Raw genomic sequence first — 19,024 nt, forward strand, 5'->3', positions numbered from 1 at the left:
TATCATTTTATGCATTTAGTTAAAAATCTAGTAATTCCTCCCAATAGAAGGAGTGCGGGGGAGGGGGGAGAGAATCTTTTTAATTTCATTATTAAGATGGTCAGAGAGTCAGTGATAAAGACAGGATAAAAATCTAGGTAGGTGGCTGCTCATTCCCAAAGAGAGAGGGAAAACCCTCTCTTTTGCTCTGGAAAGATGTTGATTGGGCCATGGGGGAAATAAATTATTCCATTGTTTTCAAACCCAAGCAACATACAGGGTGGTTCTGGATGTAAAAGCATGAATAACAACTATCTGGGAAAATGCTTGTGTTTCAGTATGTTGTCAGTTCTCAAGTACATTAAGAAAATCCAAATTCCCTGAAAGAGTAAATATTTTCAATTTATGCACCCTCTGAATGCATGCATTGTACCCCATAGAGTAATTATCACCCTGATCATACTGGATGGAGAACAGGAGTAATTAAAAGTGAGGCTCCTTTAACTTTCCTCGTTTCTTATTCCATTTCCTTGCCCTTCTTTTCCAGGGAATATTGGTCCTGACCATGTGTAGATGGTACAAAATAATCTTCAAGTAAATCAGAAGGTGAACATAAAGCTCCATTCTGGCCCTGTAATATCCAGGGCAGAAATACCTTGATTACACACAGCCTGTAACTTCCTGCTAGCTGGAATTCTTGTCAGGTGTTAGATGTTTTTCTGATGACTTGGCTTGTCAGTTTATGTCAATTTCTGTTAAACAATTCATTTTGTCTTGTTCCTAAACACAAATGGACATTTGAGCATTGTCTCCCTTCCAAACACCATCCAAGATGGTAGAAGTCTATTTGAAGTGAACAAGGATGACTCACCTTTCTTATCCTCCCTGTAATAGGATTACACACCCCCATAGTCAGAGGTGCCTCTGCCCTGTCCTACCTTTGCTCCCCTTCTTTGGGATTTCCTACAATATTTCTCGGGATTGTCACCAACTACTGCCTCAGGCAGACTGAGGAAATGAAACCAGTTCAAAATTGTCCTCAGTGTTTCACATATAATGTCCATCATGGCAACACAATATGGAGTCTGGCTCTTTGCCCACACACAGAGCATTCTTTCTGCCCTTGACTGCTATTCATGGGACCATTGATCCCATCCTTTCCTGCAGAAGCTCAGAATTCTGGCTTTGGCTTTCTATCTGGAGGGAAAAGGCAGGATGCATACTGCCTTCCTCTGCAGAGCTTGTGCCTCAATTTGATTGTGAGAAAGGGGAGCCCTAAGCTACCTTATGCTATAGGGCTCTTGGTCCTGGCCCTTCAGACCAGGATACTGTACTTTTCCCATTCAAATATGAATTTCATGAGACCATTTCCTGTCTTTCTGCTACAAGACTGTTTCCAAGGCCTTTCTTTACTCCACTGTCGTTGGAATGAGGTCTTCTGGCCTCCCTCTAGTCTAAAAAGGCTGGCTCCCTAATGCATATTCTTCCCCAGAAACATTGGCCATAAATTCTCATTTTTAGATAACAAGACTTCCAAAACTAGAACACCACCATAAATGAGGATTTTAATCGTTTTCCTCAAAAGACCGGTACATCCCTATCTTGACGAGAAACTTCCTGAGGTAAACTACTGACTAAATTTTAAGAAATTATCACAACATAATATTTCATGCATTTCATCACAAATGATGTTCTGACATACTGCCCTTGGGTGTCAGGAATCCGCCTGTAGCTGTGTTTCCCTCCAAGTTGTGCACAACGTTAAAAATGATTACACAGTTAACTAGTTTTTCTCAGAGAAAAACTGACATAGGCACACAATCAGTGCTGCCTGCACTAACTTACACTTAGCAGCTTCAGTTCTCATTGATGCAAAAATGGCCTGAAAATGCTCTGTTCTTTGAGCGCAAAATGTAATACTTGAAGTATCATTCCATATTGCACACTGTTACACGGTCATATAAAGTACACTAGGATATTTGTTTATTTTTAAAAGAAGGCCTCAAAACCACTGAATACACTACAAAACACTAATGAAATAGGATTTCTCTTTTAATCTGACCGTTTAACAGCAGTTTGCTGTGAAATTTGCATTATACTACATGATTTGAATGGTTATTTTGTTTAAAAATCTACCGATGCTTAATTGTGACATACGAAAGCTCTTATTTAGGGTAGATTTCTAATTTCATTGCTGTCTGGCCTGCTGTGTAAATAGACTCCTGGGTAAGGATTTTTAAGAGTGTGTGGTCTCCTTTACATTTCAGTGTACAACAATTCCTTTTTACACACTCCTGCCATCCTCTAAGCAAGCCAAGAGCAGACAATAGATACATACTAATGGAGCTGTGTATTTACCATCTGTAAGAGCAGCTGCTCTCCTGCATCTGTACAATATGTTGGAACTGAGAGCTTCACTAATCTGCATAATAAGGAGAAGGCTTATCCCACTCTAGCTAATAATCACAAGCAATCGATGCACTTCATTCCCTCACTGTAGAACACAACAAAGTTTGAATATGTTTACCATATCCTCTAGATAGGAAGAGGTCAAGCAAATGAGTGGACTGCTTATTCTGCCTCAAGCTAAAAAATCACATTCCATAACTGCTAAGCTATTTCATAATACCATCGAAACCATAGTGTTCTATTCTTTTTTGTATGTAATTTAACCACAAAATAAGAAGTTCCAGGAAAGAATGTTAAATTCACAGTTTACAATCAAGGTATTTACCAAGTATTTCATCAGTGTAAATGTGTTAAAGTAAAATTTAGTTGTCATTATTAATCTATTACAGTGCAAATAGAAAGGTGACGCTGATTTTCTTGCACTATTAATTAGTTACAGAAAAGCATGTGTGGAACATTGTACAAATGTCCAGTGTTTAGCTATCAGGCAGCTATGCAGAGAGTTTAACACACACAGCCATTTTTAAACTGGACGTTTTGTCAACAAGCATGATTCCGTTCTAGCCAGAGCTAACTCTAACAATGTATTACACTGAGGAGCAACAGAATGAGATAGGAAAATAGGCAGACAGTAGAGTGATGAGCAGCATTTATTTTCATTTCATTTATGATACCAGGATGATATGTATATCTCATTTCTACCAATATCTTGTAGAAAGCAATATTTCCAGTAGCAAAACAATGAGGACATTTATATTAAAACCCCTGTAAATTTGAAAGTATAAAATATCGGTATTACTGTTCAAAAATAAAAATAACAGCCAGTTAAAATAAAAGCTATTGACATAGATACATAGACTTTTAAGTCCAGAACAGACCTTTGTGGTCATCTAACCTGACCTCTTGTGTAACACAGGCCTTAGAACTTCCCCTCAAATAATTTCTAGAGCAGATCTTTTGGAAGAACACCCGGTCTTGATTGGAAAATAATCAGTGATGAAGACTCTACCACAATCTTTGGTAGATTGATCCAGTGGTTCATTAGTCTATTGTTAAAAATTGAGTCTTATTTGTAGTCTGAATTCTTGTAGGTTCATCTTCCAACCATTGGATTATGTTATACCTTTCTCTGTAACATGGAACAGCCAAATATTAAATATCTATTCTGTGTATAGGGACTTCTATTAACTGTAATCAATGCTTAACCCCCTCATTTTAAGATGAATCGATTGAGCTCTTTAGGACTGTCAAAATAAGTGAACTTGGAAGGATTAGGTGTTAGTAAATGTTGGTAAACATCCATTCTCTCATATCCACAAAAAACAGTACTTTGTTATGCTGATACGGGTTGGTACTCTGTACCAGCACCTCAGCAGCCCCAGCCACAGGAACCCTGGCTGAGGAGTGAGGGGATCCTGCCAGCCCCGTGTCTGGGTGCTGGCTGGGCATGGAGCCCCACCAGCAGCTCCAGTCCCGAGGGCTGGTCTGCAGACAGAGAAACACCAGCAGCCCTGGGGCGTGAGCCATCTGGGGCTGGGGGAGCCCTGGGGCACAGAGCTCTGCTGGCAGCTTCAGCCCCAGCAACTGGCTGGGGGGCAGGGTGGGGGGGCAAGGAGTCATCTGATTACCAGCTTCTCTTTATTTTACCAGAAAAGCACTGACAAAAACTAAGAAAAGTATTCCACTGATGCTAAACAAAATTTACAGGCAGGCAAAGTAAGAAAAATGCCATTTGGGAACACTGAGACCATAAATTCAGTGATTTAGACTATTAATTTAAATTTGTTACAGCCTGACCAGCAAATGACGAGTGAAAGCAGGTATGCTTTTTGATTTAAGGCTATTTTGAGATGTGATGTTAACCATGTGTGTTTCAATAGCTTATAAAGATTTCACTTGCTGTCTCTCAATGTCTATTGTTACATAATTATCTGACCCTCCTTTCCTCATATTTTTCTGCAGTTGTGAAAATACAAGTTTTTAAGCATTATTTATTTTTATCAATGTTGTCTATCAAAATTATAAAAATTAAAAATCAAACTTTGCCAACCCTAACTATAAAGCGTGTTCTCTAATGCTTTAATAATTCTTGTGTCTCTTTTCTGAACCCTCTCCCATTTATTAACATGCATCTTGAATTGTAGACCCCAGGACTGTACATAGTATTCCAGCAGCAGTTGCACCAGTGCCAAATATACAAATAATGGAAGCTCTCTGCTACTCAACCTCCCCGTTTATGCTTCAAGGTACTGAATTAGCTCTTTGGCCACAGCACCACACTGGGAGTACATGTTCTGCTGATTATCTGCATGACCTCCAATTTTTTTCAGTCACTGCTTCCCAAGCTAGAGACATGCACCGTGTAAGTATGGCCTTCATTCTTTGTTCCTAGATATATACGTTCACATTTAACTATACTAAAACCCATAAGCTGTGTCTACCCTACAAAGTTTTGTCAACAGAAGAGGCCTTCTATCGAGAAAACCTAGGGCATGGCCACACTACAAATGCATTCTGTTTAGAATCTGTTGACAGAATACGACCTTTTCCCCGGCAGAGTTATGTCTTGAAAGTTTGAGGCATACCGCCTCTGGAGACAGATTCTGTCTGCAGAAAAATAGTGTAGACACTCCAGGAGAGCTCTCTATCGACAGACAAGACTTCCAGTTCACTGGGCAGTCCTGTTTGCAGAGCTTCCACTTGGCTGTTCTGTCAGAGGGCTGGGCAGTCTGGCTGCTCTCTCTTGACGGAGAGCGTCGACAGAGGGAACCTGTACTGGGTGTAGGTGTGTTCTTTACAGAAGTTCTGTGGGGAAATATCTGTCGACAGAACTCTGTAGCGTAGATACAACTGTTCTGTTTGCTTGCGTCCAGCTTACCAAGCAATCCAGATTGATCTGTATCAGTGACCTAATACATTATTTACCACTTCCCTGACTTTTGTGTCACCTGCAAATTTTATCAGTGATGATCTTAAACTTTCTTCCAATTCATAGAGAAAGATGTTAAATAGCACAGAGAACTTGTTTGATGATTCCCTGTTTACAGTTACATTTTGAAACATATTCATTTTCAACTTTGTAATCCATTTAATATGTGCCATGTTAACTTTATATCTGGTGCCAAGTCAGTTCCTTACAGAAGTCCAAGTCTATGTCTACACTACAGCAATCTTTCGAAAGAAGTTCTTCAGGAAGATCTCTTCTGAGAAAACTTCTTACAAATGAGCACATTCACACACAAAAAAGCAGATTGGAAGATCAATACACTCTTTCAATAGATAGCATCCACACAGCCCCTGCTCTTACAAAAGAACAGGCCAGGGACTGAGAAATACGGCGCCAGTAGGACTGCTGTTTTGAAAAAAGGGCCCGCAGAGCATCTGCATGCTTTTTTTCAAAAGAAGTTTTCAAAAGGAGGTGCTTTTCCTGATCCAGGAGCAGAAGAGGTCTTCCTGAAGAAGAGCTGCATTCTTTCGTAAAAGAGCACATTTTGTGTGTGGACGCTCTGTGTGTTCTTTCAAAAAAGGGCCCGATTTTCCAAAAGAACTCGCTACGGTAGGTGTGACCTTTGTGTATTATCTCAACCCTATTACTATTATCAAAACCTTGTAATTTCATCAAACCAAATCAAGTTAGTTTTACAGGCTCTGTTTTTCATAAACCCATGATGATTGACATTAATTCTATGTCCTCCTTTAAATGTTTTACGAATTGAGAACTTATTAGATGCTCCATTACCATGCCCGTGATCAATGTCAGCCTATGTCATCCTGTTCACCATTTTGTATATTCTGGCACAGAGTTAGCGTTCCTTCAATCAGCTGGAACTTCCCTGATGTTCCAAGACTTACTGAAAATCAGCCATAATGGTCAAACATGCTTCTCAACCAGCTCCTGTAAAAATTTTGGATGCAAATTATCCAGATCTGTTGATTTAAAAATATCTAACTTTAGCAGCTTCTGTTTAACATCCTCTTGAGATTTTAATGGGATGGAAAGTGTTATCATATGATCTGAACTCATCTGTTTTCTCCCCAAACACAAAATAGAAATTTTTATTGAACACTTTTGTCTTTTCTGCATTATTGTTGATCGTTCTAACATTTCCATCTAGTAATTTACCATTGCCATTCTTGCCCCTCCCACACCAATAAGAAATATTGTCTGTAACACTGTGAATCATAATTTTTTCCTCAAGTCTCTTTTGCTTCCCTTATAAATTTTCCACAGTTCCTTTCTTCTAATTGATAATTCATTGATATCCACTCCCTCTTTCATCCATTTTTATATATTTATATGGCTATCTCCATATCTCCACTCAACTGGCTTTTTTTTTTTTTTTTTTTTTTTTAAATATTTGGAGGGTAGGTCCATAGATGGCTATTAGCAAGGGGTAAGGTATGGTGACAAGCCTTTTGTCGAAGGCGGGAGATGGATGGCAGGAAACAAATCGCTTGATCATTGTCTTTGGTTCACCTCCTCTGGGGCACCTGGCATTGGCTACTGTCAATAGACAGGACACGGGGCTAGACGGACCTTTGGTCTGACCCAGTATGGCCATTCTTATGTTCTAAACCAATATGATCTTCCTCCATTGTGAGATTGTGGTTTTGGGAGGCATCTAACAAGGTGTTTGTTGTTAAGGAAATTCCCACTTACCATTCACATTTTTCGAACTAAATTCTTCCTTTTAGCTGATTTGGCTAATACAGATCGCACCTCTCAAATTTGGTACTCTCTTGTTTGGCAACATTTATCATTGGGCATGACCACAGATGTTGCCAGATGAGACAGTAGTTAGTAGGTACAGGAGCTCCAGCAGGGCTGGGAGCTGGAGTCCTGCCTGCCCTGCAGCTGGGAGGGAGAAGGCTTCCGTGGGTCCAGGAGCCCAAGTTCCTCTTTCCCTTAGTAGTGGGGTGAGAGGCTGCCACGGGACAGGAGTTGGAGCCCCCACCTGTCCTGTAGCGGGAGGGATGGTGGGGCAGGGGCTGGCTGGAGCCCTGTGGCAACACCTGGGAGTCTGGACTGGGGTCAGAGGCCCCAGGGGAGGGAGACTGGAGGCTGGTGTTCCAGCAGTCCCTGAGCACAACTCTGCACCTTCCCTTGTATGGCAAATACTCTTGTTTATGAAACTAGCCTGTGTGTGTGTGTGTGTGTAAAACTGGGCGAGTCTGTACTTTATTCTTTATGTAGTATGACTATTATCAAGCCATGATCACTTGTACCTGTTACTATTAATTTTTAGTTTGTGATCAGTCAAGATGCCATCTAACATAGAATTTCCCCATGATGCACACAAAGTATGAGCAACGAGCAAGGGAACTGTCATCACTAATTCTAGAAATTCCAAAGATGTTTTAGTCCTGGCATCGTGAGACCTCCATCCCAGGTCGTTCAAAATAAAGCTCCTACAGACCACCCAGACTTATTCTCCCTATGTCTTCTAGGTGCATAAAGAGCTGGATAAACTGCTTCCAAGTGTGATTTTGTGATCCAGAGCAGAAAATAATTACAACTTTTAACCCTTTTCTGTTGGAACATTGATCCTTTAAATATTTAAGATCATTTTCTTCTGAGTTATCAGTGACTTGGATACTGGTAATGCCATTTTTTACATGAAGTGCCATTGCCCCTGCACTCTTGCCCTCTCGGTACTGCCAAAACAGATTGTAACCCTTGATTTGATTCCTTCTGAATCACATACGTATGTTTTCTAATATTAATGAGAATTTAGCCTGGACTACCTAAAATGGAAGTACTCTTTAAAAGCAAAATTGAATCAGATGACATTTACAATGTTGAGCTAGATATGCAGTCACAATATACATAGTTAATATGCATCTCATTTCTGACGGTGACACCATTTGCATAATGCAGCACTAATCAATGAAATGCAGGGAAATGGGTCATCATTAATGCATGAAAAGGGGAGAAAGTGCTGCAGAAAGCCTTGTTTCAAAAAGTAAATTATCTCACTCAGCAAAAGCTTCTGCTTTTAATCATTTCGCCAACTTAAAACCTCATCTTCTAATGTGGGATGAAAGAAACTTTATTAAGAGGAATTCCTTGCAGCTAAAAATCAATATTTCTGAACAGATACAGCAGTACAAGGAGTAAAGCCCTGACAACTCTGGGAAATTACTTTAGTCAGTGTTTCAGAAAAGTCTTATGCTGTGTCAAGGAAAACCAAAATAGCTCACTTAGTGCCACCCATCTTGCTGACCTGCCGTCCCCTTCCCTGCCCTGCTACTGCAATGCAATTAAATAGAGAGCATTGCGCCAGATGAGATTACTGGATTATTTCTACTCTCCCATCTTTAAAGCTGTATGTCCTGGCATGCCAAAAACTACACGTTCTATGTAAAATAAATTTTAGCGAGCTGTTGGGGCAGAAACATCTGATCTTTGTGAGTACCTCAAAGGAGAGAACTCCTGGAAAATCCTTAAAAGCACAGGGGAATGTCCAGCACCTTTAGAAATTGGCCTCCAGTTTTGGCCTGGATTCTCATCAAACATGATGTCATGAGATAAAACTTCCATAGGACAAAGAAGAGACAAAATCTGTACATTTAAGAACCTGAGGCAAGAAGAGCAATGACCTTTACCCATCCTTTTTCCATCCTACAGTTCATTAAACTCATATTTTTGCATCTTGTCTTAACTTAGATTAGTGGTTTTCAAACTTTTCTATGCTGTGCCCCTTGCAATTCCACCTCCCCCGCGCCATCCTGCTAGGATCTAGCACCTCTGCTCCCATTTAGCAAAATGGGAAGGACAGGTTGGTCATGACACCTTCAGACCCGGTCATGACCTTCAAGAGGTTACAGTCCCTCAGCTGAACTGGATAATTAGCTCTTGGTGACAGGCAGTGTGTTTGCACAGTGTCCAGCACCATGGAATCAAGGCCTTTGGGTGCTATTGCAATTCAAATAATAAATTGTAACATTAATGATGAGAAGAAAACCTGCTTCAGGTTAGTGTAAATCGAGCAGATGGCATGCGTTTTCTTCTGCAAATGGAGTAACTTCATACAACCAGCTGGCCTTTTCTATTGTTAACAGTACAAAGGCATGATACTACTGAAATTATGAGAGAGGGGGCAGGATGTGCATAGGGAAGGCACTAGAAATAGGGTGAGGCATTGATTTAAACAGTACTAAGTGGGCTGGTTAAAGAAATGCCTGATGGTAAACACATCTGGCTGCCTCTGTACAAAAAATTATGTGCATAGCCCATATCTGCAGAGTGTCAGACAAAAGCCAAAGCTGGGCCCTCCACTCACATTGTAGTGTGTTGCATTTCTTTCTGGCATGATGAGGCCAACAGAATAACATCAGAATTAATGTGGCTGTACATATCCAGAACCCCTCACAGGGTTTTTGTTTCGAAATCTACTAGCCACTAGCCCACCACACTGAGGTTCTTGACAATGCAATTAATCCTTTTATAACTAGCACTGGATTTCATGACTTCAGCCCATCAAGGAGGGAAGTGAAAACTGAAGGGGTGATGTTAAAAGACAGATGGAGGACATTGTCCACTTACTTATAGAACTGCAAAAATTGAGTGAGGCCCTACTCCTAAAACTTTTGCAATGGAAAGAGAAGTAGCAGAGAGATACGGTTAGCCAACCAGAAGCAGCGGCAGGAGTCTCAACGCCCAAAAAAGGCATAAATTCTAGTAACTAGAGACCTTTACAGGACTAGTATAGGGCAGGCCTGGCCTGATATTGGTAAATGGGGCCTGAGGATGACACGGAGACCTTTGTCTGCACCTTTGAGCAGGTCACCCATGTTGTGGGTCAGGAAGGCACCATTTGTTTACCTGGGGGGGTGCCATTTTAATTTGCAGAAGCTCAAGCTGCTTATAGAACTTTGAGTAACTCTCAGTCATGCCCCACGTTGAAAGCATACATCTTAGACAGGTTAGGACTGATGCCAGAAGCATACTGACGTAAAGTCTGCAGTGAGCCCCCTCTGCACCTGATACAGTTGGAAAAAAAATCGAAGTATGGACCTCGCAACCTGTGTGGGGTTTGCACCTTGGCTTGGTAACAGTCTGCCCTATGGTGCTTACCATACTTGTGAGCCGCCCCAGACAGCATGACCGTGGGATGGAAGGTTGGAAGTGGAGTACTTGCCCTTTCAAAGACTGCAACCACGGGGAAGTGAAACATTGGTCTGAGGAGTACAAGCAAGAGGAAAAATCTTGTCAAAAATGGGACATGGTCACCAGGGCAGGCCAATACATGTTTGTGTCAGACGTAGTTTGTTAGCAGACTTTATGAAACACATGTGCCTGAAAAGATGCAGGTGAAGTAATGGATTCTCACCCACTCTCTAGAGTCAGGAGAGAGTTTAGACCAAAAACCACACCACCTAGGGAGCAAGGGTATGGAAAAGACAAAGTAGAAGTTTTAATGTTAGTTATGTCTCACCCAGAATCATACAATCATAGAACACTAGAACTGGAAGGGATCTCAAGAGTCATCCAGTCCAGTTCCCTGCCCTGTTGGCAGGACCAAACACCATCTAGATCATCCCCGATAGGTGTCTGTCTAACCTTCTCTTAAATATCTCCAGCAATGGAGATTCCACAACCTGCCTAGGTAACTTATTCCAGTGTTTAACTACCCTGACAGTTAGGAAGTTTTTCCTAATGTCAAATCTAAACATCCATTGCTTCAGTTTAAGCCCATTGCTCCTTGTCCTATCATCAGAGGCCACTGAGAACAATTTTTCTCCCTCCTCCTTGTAACCCTCTTTGAGGTACTTGAAAACCCCTATCATATCCCCTCTAAATCTTCTCTTTTCTAAACTAAACAAGACCAGTTCTTTCAGTGTTCCCTCATAGCTCGTGTTCTCTAGACCTTTAATCATTCTTGTTGCTCTTCTCTGGACCTTTTCCAATTTCTCCTCATGTCTCTTGAAATGTGGTGCCCAGAACTGGACACACTATTCCAATTGAGGCCTAATGAGCACTGAGTAGAGTGGAAGAATGACTTCTTGTGTCTTGCCCACAACTCTCCTGTTAATACATCCCAGAATCATGTTTGCTTTTTTGGCAACAGCATCACACTGCTGACTTATAGCTTGTTGTCCCCTGTGACTCCTAAGTCCCTTTCCACAGTACTCCTTCCTAGATAGTCGCTTCCCATTCTATATGTATGAAGCTGATTGTTTCTTCCTAAGTGGAATACTTTGCATTTGTCCATATTAAACTTCATCCTGTTTACCTCAGACCATTTCTCCAGTTTGTCCAGAACATTCTAAATTATCCTTCAAAGCAGTTGTAACCCCTCCTAGCTTGGTGTCATCTGCAAACTTAATAAGTGTACTCTCTATGCCAATGTCTAAATTGTTGATGATGCTATTGAATAGAACCGGTCCCAAAACAGATCCCTGTGGAACCCCACTTGTTATGGCCTTTCAGCATGACTGCAAACCATTAATAAATACTTTGAGAACAGTTATCCAGCCAGTTGTGCACTCGCCTTATAGTGGCCTCATCTAAGTTGTATTTGCTTAGTTTATTGAAAAGAAGATCATGAGAGACTGTGTCAAATGCCTTATTAAAATCTAGGCATACCATATTCACCGCCTCTCCCTTATCCACAAAACTTGTTATTCTGTTTAAAAAAAAAAAAACTATCAGATTGGTCTGGCAGGGTTTGTTCTTTACAAATCCATGCTGGCTGTTACCTATCACCTTATTTTCATCCAGATGTTTGCAGATGAATTCCTAATTTTTCTAAGTAATTTTTAACTTGTTCTTTATGTATTTTATCCCCTAAATCTGCCCCCTGATACTCAAGGCTCAGAAACCCCCTCTATCATCTCCTTGAGTATTCTAGGATATATTTCATCAGGCCCTGGTGAGTTGAAGCCATCTAATTTTTCTAAGTAATTTTTAACTTGTTCTTTATGTATTTTATCCCCTAAATCTGCCCCCTTCCCACTAGCATGCATTATGTTAGGCATTCCTGTATTGGTCTTTTTGGTGAAGACTGAAACAAAGAAGTCATTAAAGACCACTGCAATTTCCAAGTTTCCTGATATTGTTTCTCCCTCCTCAATGAGTAGTGGGCCTGCCCTGTCCTTGGTCTTCCTCTTGCTTCTAATATATTTATAGAGTGACTTCTTGTTACCCTTTATGTCTTGTTCTGTGCCTTGGCCTTTCTAATCTTGCCCCACCATACATGCATTGTTTTCTTATATACTTCTTTTGTAATTCCTCCTACTTTCCATTTTTGTATGACTCCTTTTTGATTTTGAGGTCATACAAAATCTTCTGGCTAAGTAAAGGTGGTCTTTTACCATACATTCTAGCTTTCCTATGCAGCAGTATATTTTGCTTTTGGATCCTTAATAAGGTCCCTTTGAAAAATTGCCAATTCCCCTCAGTTCTTTTTTTCCTCTTAATCTTGCTTCCCATGGGACCTTACCTACCAGCTCTCTGAGTTTACCAGAACTGGCTTCCCTGGAGTCCTGGGAGGAGTCCTGGAAATCAGGTGCTGGATCAGGGGACAATGGAACCCAAACTGTGATTCAGAAGTTGCTGCTGGAACCCAGACAAGGTCCTATGGAAAGGAAGTGGGCACATTGGCGGGCCTTGAGAAAACAAAGGAAGTGTGAATATCTCAAACTCCTTCTCAGGCAACATGGGAGCAGCTAGCTGAAGAACATCAGACAACCCTTCCAGAAAGGAGCTGGAGGCTCTGAGAGCCCCAATTTTGCTTTCATATGGCAGCGACACTGGCAAATTGGGTGTGGGAAGTATGTCCTCAAGTCAAACTCGCCACCAGGTTCTGTTATGAACGCAGCAGGAGAGAGGTTATGCTAATCAGAGGGGTTGTGAGAGTTGCTGAGGCCTGGTGATAAGCCGTGGAAGAGACACCTGTGAGGACAGAACTCAAGACCAGCAAGGTAACTCTTACTTTGTTGTTGTTCTGGGGAAATGAAAAAGTCTCCAGAAGGGCCAGGAGGCTGTTTATTTGGTGAGAGTGTAGTGGGAGAATCCTGTAGAGGGGAAGAATTGTTAGCAGTGCACACCAGAGGCAGCCCAGTCCAAGAGTGGAAATTTACAAAATATCAATCTGACAGAATTACTGGACACATGAAATATTTATAAATGGCAGGAGGTGTGGGGAAGTCTGGGTATCTTGATGCCTGCAGGAAAAGGATACTTTTTAAGTGTATTTCCAGTAATGGAACTGTAATTGTTCCCTCATCTCCACTGAGTTCCTGGCTCAGCTAACATCAAGGAGAATTCTGCCATTATTTTGAATGGGCCTGAGATTTCACCCCCAGTACTTCTAGAGAATAATAAGCACTACCAAATGTTTCATAAATAAAGTATTTTATAGGTCTGGACTTAAGAAATCTATGCAAACTTCACTGCATTTAAATAAAATTTAATTGATCTAGAGCCTTTAAAGGCATTATATCTGATGCTTTGAAAAGGGATAGAGTAAATTTCAGCCCCAAGCATGCATTGGGGAAAAAGGTGGTAAACAAGCCAGACTAGTGAAAGCCATGGAGTCCTCATGTGATACTTCTCTCTGCTGACAGGCTGATGAAGCACATTTAGTTAAAGATCTTGAGGGAGCAGACTCCTGGTCTCCATCTTTGTCTACAAAGCATCTAGCACATTTAGTATATTAAAACTAATAATACCTTCTCTGAATGAATGGATGAATGAATGACTTTGTCTGCTTGGGCGTCCTTAGGGGGCAAGCCCAATGTTTGAGGCCTTTCTCCAAAATCATGAAATATTCTTGACTCCTTTCCTCTGACTGGTTAGTGTTCTCTCCATTTTAGCAAAGGTTTTTCACTTCAGTGCAATGCCACAGTATTCTAGTCTAACATAATGAGGCTGTATGTCACTTCATGGTCAACAACGTGAAGGGTGCCATGGCTAGGGCTACACTTTTAGCTAGTATCACTGCGTATAAACATCAAATATACACCTCCTGAAAAGCAATGTGTCTGTGCTATGGCCACTTGGAGAAGGGCAGTGTGTTACAGTACAGAAACAAAGGTCAACTGCATCTTCCCTTCCCTCTTCCACACCCAAACAAACTAAGCAAGTTGAGTTGAACAGGAGACAAGCAGTAAATGATTTCCATGTGCTATATGGGGAGACTGGCTTTGACAGTATCTGGGCCTCTCTAAATTTCTTTTTAGATGTGGAGGACAAAGAATATGTCTTACACTGAGGAGTCCATCAACTGAGGCTACATCTACACGAGAAGTATCTGTTGACAGATGTGACTGTTTGAAGGGATTTCCCAACAAAACTTCTGTCAACAGATCAGGTCCACACACAAAAGTGGATTGAAAGAGCAACCCTCTCTGTTGACAGGGAGCAGCCAGACTGCCCGGCCCTTTCTCAACAGAAGGGGACTGATTGGAAGCGCTGCAAACAGGGCTGCTCAGTGAATCGGAAGCCCTCTCTGTCAATAAAAGGGCCCCGTACCATCTACTTGGCTGTTTTGTCAACAGGAAACCGTCAAGAAAGGCATTATACCTGATTGGGGAGAGGTAAAACGCTGCTGGCGGATCGGCCAAGTTTTGTCGACAAAGCACATTTTGCATGTAGAGGCTCCGTGGGTTTTTTCCAACAAAAACCCAGTTTTGCTGGAAAAACCCTCTCGTGTAGACATAGCCTTAATTTATTAGACAGATGGAGGCAATAAAGCTGACTGAAACATTTCTTCTATGGAGTAAGAGGGGCCTGAGATCACACAAAACATACCAGAAAGGAAAGTAATAGGGCATATACTTTGTTTTGGGGTAAGACCAGAGAGTTTTAACCTTCTTTATTTTTAGTTTTCAGGTGATGCCTGTCTCACTAAGTATCCATTAGTGCCTCCAGCTGCAAAGCAAAGAGTCGGCAGTAAGGTAGAGTGAGTGATGGTGTTTTGTTTTGTTTGTTTTTGTGTGCCGAAATAAAGCACTATTTCCAGACATCCTGGTACTCCTTCTACAATGAGGTGTACAGGGATGCCGAAATAGTGTGCTCGTTATCTCAAAAACTGTTTTGAGACAACAGGCCTGTTTCTTAAATGCAGGAAGCTATTTCTGGACACCACCGTAACCCAAAATAGTACCCGCCATGTAGACATATCCTCAGTGGGAAGCTATTCAATATTTTGTTTTTCTTTTCTTTGTTAAATGTGGCAGTCTAAGCCTGGTTTGTTTTATTGGGGTGAGAGCTCCAGAACTTTTTAAGATAAGCAAAACAATGTATTATTTTGCTAACCCTGTTTTCCGAAAATATCAGCTAAATAATTCAAGTTTGCCAACGCTCTAATATCAGGCAACCTTAATAATAAGTGGTTCCCATCTCTGGGAACCACCCCTGTCTGCAGGAAGCTCTCTGCCACCCTATCTGCCCTTCTTTTTACCCTCATTGCTTCCCAGCAACATGGGGAGAGGTCCCTGGATGGGGAGCTCTCCCTTCGTCCTCCTGTCTGCCCCACCTCCAAGCATCTGAACTCAAAGGAAAGGTGCTAAAAGTTCATCAATTTCTTTAAGTCTGGCTTTTCCTCCGTATGTACCATAGGGCCTGTGAAACCACATCAGGGTGCAGAATCAAAAGGAGCCTCAACAAATAAAATAATTCGAATGAAATGAATGAACCAAACTCCTAACTAAGAACAACTAAAAACAGCTATACTACAGCTGGTGGAAGGAGACGCTCTAGGCTGGATACAGACAGGTTCTAGTCTGTCTGCCACCGGAGTTAGAAAGTACTGAGGCAGCCAAAACACCATACCCCCTTTTATAGGGCATGGGGAGGGGCAAGCCAGATTGCTCCAGCAACACATCTGTGAAGTGTTCCCTTGTCAGAGCAGCACCACCAACACTTCAGGAATGGAAAAGTGTAGAGACACTCAAAGAACCATAGTAGGCGAAACTGATTGTTTTCTCTCCAGCTAGTCAAGAAATCTCATCAGTTCCTATCAGATGGCAATTGGGTGGCTACAGTGCACTCCTTTGTTGCCCCCTGGTTGAAGTATAGTGACTTACTCCTGAGGCTGATGGAAGGGGCCTGACTGTGCTCGACTGTTATGAATATATTGCGAAGTGTATCCCATGAACTTCACAGGCTCCTCATTTGATTCCAGATCCAGTTCAAGGCCTTGGTATCTGCCTACGTGACTAAACTGATTGTGACCAGGGCAGCTCAGAGATGGCCTCTCCACACACATCCCACCAAGGGAGCTATATTCATCTGGGACAATGGAACTGTCAAGACCCAGGATGAAGCTGTCAGAGTACAGAGGCTGAGAGCCCGCTGCAGCAGTCCCTAGACTATGCAGCACTCTGCCTTGAAGAAATCAGGAGACAGTAGTCAGAGCTGGCTTTCTCATTGTGATGAGACAGAAGAGAATCGCCACTTCTTGCAAGAGGAGAAAAACTGCACATGTAACCACACACTTTTCACTCTTTCCAACTCACAAGCCCCTGTACGGCACAGCACTGCACTGCAACTTCTCTCTCTCTCTCAGTCCAAGTCTGCACTAGACCTGAAAGTCGATCCTAGATACTCATTTCCAGCTGTGACAATTGCATAGCTGGAACTGTCGTATCTATGGTTGACTTATCTGGCTGTCCTCCTGGCGATAGTGAGTACGGCATCAACTAGGCATGTGAAATTGAACCCTGGAAGATCAACCCTGAGCAGGTCTATCTCCTGGTAAGTATAGACACACCCTGACTCTCTCCAGGTTCCTCTTCAGTACAGCTGCCTGCCCCTCTTAGAGTGGAACTACCCAATCCAGCCCACATATGGTTCCTTCTTAATCAGGGCTGGCTCGTCCTAGGCCCTTCACCCCAGAAAAGCAAGCCACCCTGTTACAATCAGCTTCGTGATTCAAAGTTTGCTTTGTTTTTTAAGGCCAGAAGAGACCATTAGATGAGCTAGTGCTTGGCTCCTGTATGCCACAGGCCACAGAATTTCATCCAGTTACCCACTATTGAACCCAAGAATTAAGTTTGACTAAAGCACATCTTGCAGAAAGACGTGGAGTCTTGGGCTGATGACATCAAGAGATGGGGATCCACCACTTCCCTGTTCCAGAGGTTAATCACCCTCGCCATTTAAAATTGGTGTCTTGTTTTTAATTTGACTGGCTCCAACTTCTAACCTTTGCCTAAATCTTATTAAAAATGGGCACAATAACCACAAAATTGCAGTAGTCTTTAAGACATTTCAAAATATTGCTCTGTAATTTGTAGCGATACAGCTCATTTAGAAACCAATGGGTCTTTTTAAAAAATGGTGCATACATTTTGGTTGCTTGTGTGTGGATATGATTATTTTGAGGTCTTTGGGTGAAAGCCTGGTCCTGTTAAAGCCAAAGGGAATTTTGCCATTGAATTCTTTAGCATCAGAACTTTTCTTGCCCTTGTTTACTAGGCATTGATGATCTGTCTTTTGTGGGATATTGGTGATGATTTTTCTACTGCTATAGTTGAATTACCAATTCCTCTTTTAGGGCTGGATTTGTTAAGAGATATTTCTTGTTTCATTTAATAAAGCTTTTATCGTTAGCACAGCAGCTGAAATGAGGAAGGAGCACCTCTATAGGAGGGACTCACACTGGTAAATCTGATGGCCTGGCATGAGGACGTCACTGAAGAAAGATTTGGAGTGATTTAAAAAAAGAATGTGATTGCTAACGAGGGATGCATAGATGGCTCGAACATCAGCTTGAGTTTGGTATGGGTCCTGGCCCCCACCCCTCAGTCTGACCACCCTGGACAGCCACTGGTCAGTGGGGTACCAGTTCAGGGTGGGCAAGACAACTGTTGGGGCTGTCCTCATGGAGGTAAGGTATGCTCAGGTCATTCACCCACCATGAAGAGCGGAGCAGGGCTCCCAGGCAAGGGAAACCCTCGGGGACTGGAGGCAGGGAGCCCTGGAGGGGACTGGGGAAGGGGCCCTGCAGGGTTGGGGAAGGGGGACTGAGGGGCGGGGCCCCCCCACCATGTACTCACAAGCACATATGCCCTCCATCCCATACAGGTTAACAGGGCGATCAACACCATCCTCCTGTGGAGGGTCATCTGCACAGGGGACCTTAATGCCACCTTCATGTGATTCACTGTGCTGGGGTTCCCTAACTGCTTTGGCGTGCTGGATGGGACCTGGCTGCTCCCTGCCCATGGCCAGCTTTCCTGCCCCTTTGTCCAATGGCCTGGCAGCCCTGGAGGATCCCATGTACTGAGTGATCCCAGCATGGGTGGGCCATGGGCTGGGCGCAGTCTGCCCCCTCCTCTCCCTTCCCAGGTATGCAGCTTGTGGTGCTCCCCATGGAAGCGGGTGCTGAGTGTTGTGTATGGCCCTTTCTCCATGGGCCAGGGGATGCAGCCATCCAGGGTGGATCTGGACAGGGCCTGGTGGCTCTTTGGCTGGCCTGCTGATGACTGTGACAGGGCTGGGCAACCCCTCACCATGCTCTGGGGTGTCCAACGCACCCAGTACCTACGTGAATGTCCCTTGAGGAGCTTGAAGGAGGCACTGATGGAGAGTGCACGGCTTGATGACCCATCTGGGAGGGCAACCACCAGTGTCTCATCTGTCACCCTGGCGTCATCTGAAGTCGGCTCCGCCTCCTGCTCCTGA

The sequence above is a fragment of the Carettochelys insculpta genome, chromosome 8 (genome assembly GCF_033958435.1).
Source record: "Carettochelys insculpta isolate YL-2023 chromosome 8, ASM3395843v1, whole genome shotgun sequence".
NCBI classification, from domain to species: Eukaryota; Metazoa; Chordata; order Testudines; family Carettochelyidae; genus Carettochelys; species Carettochelys insculpta.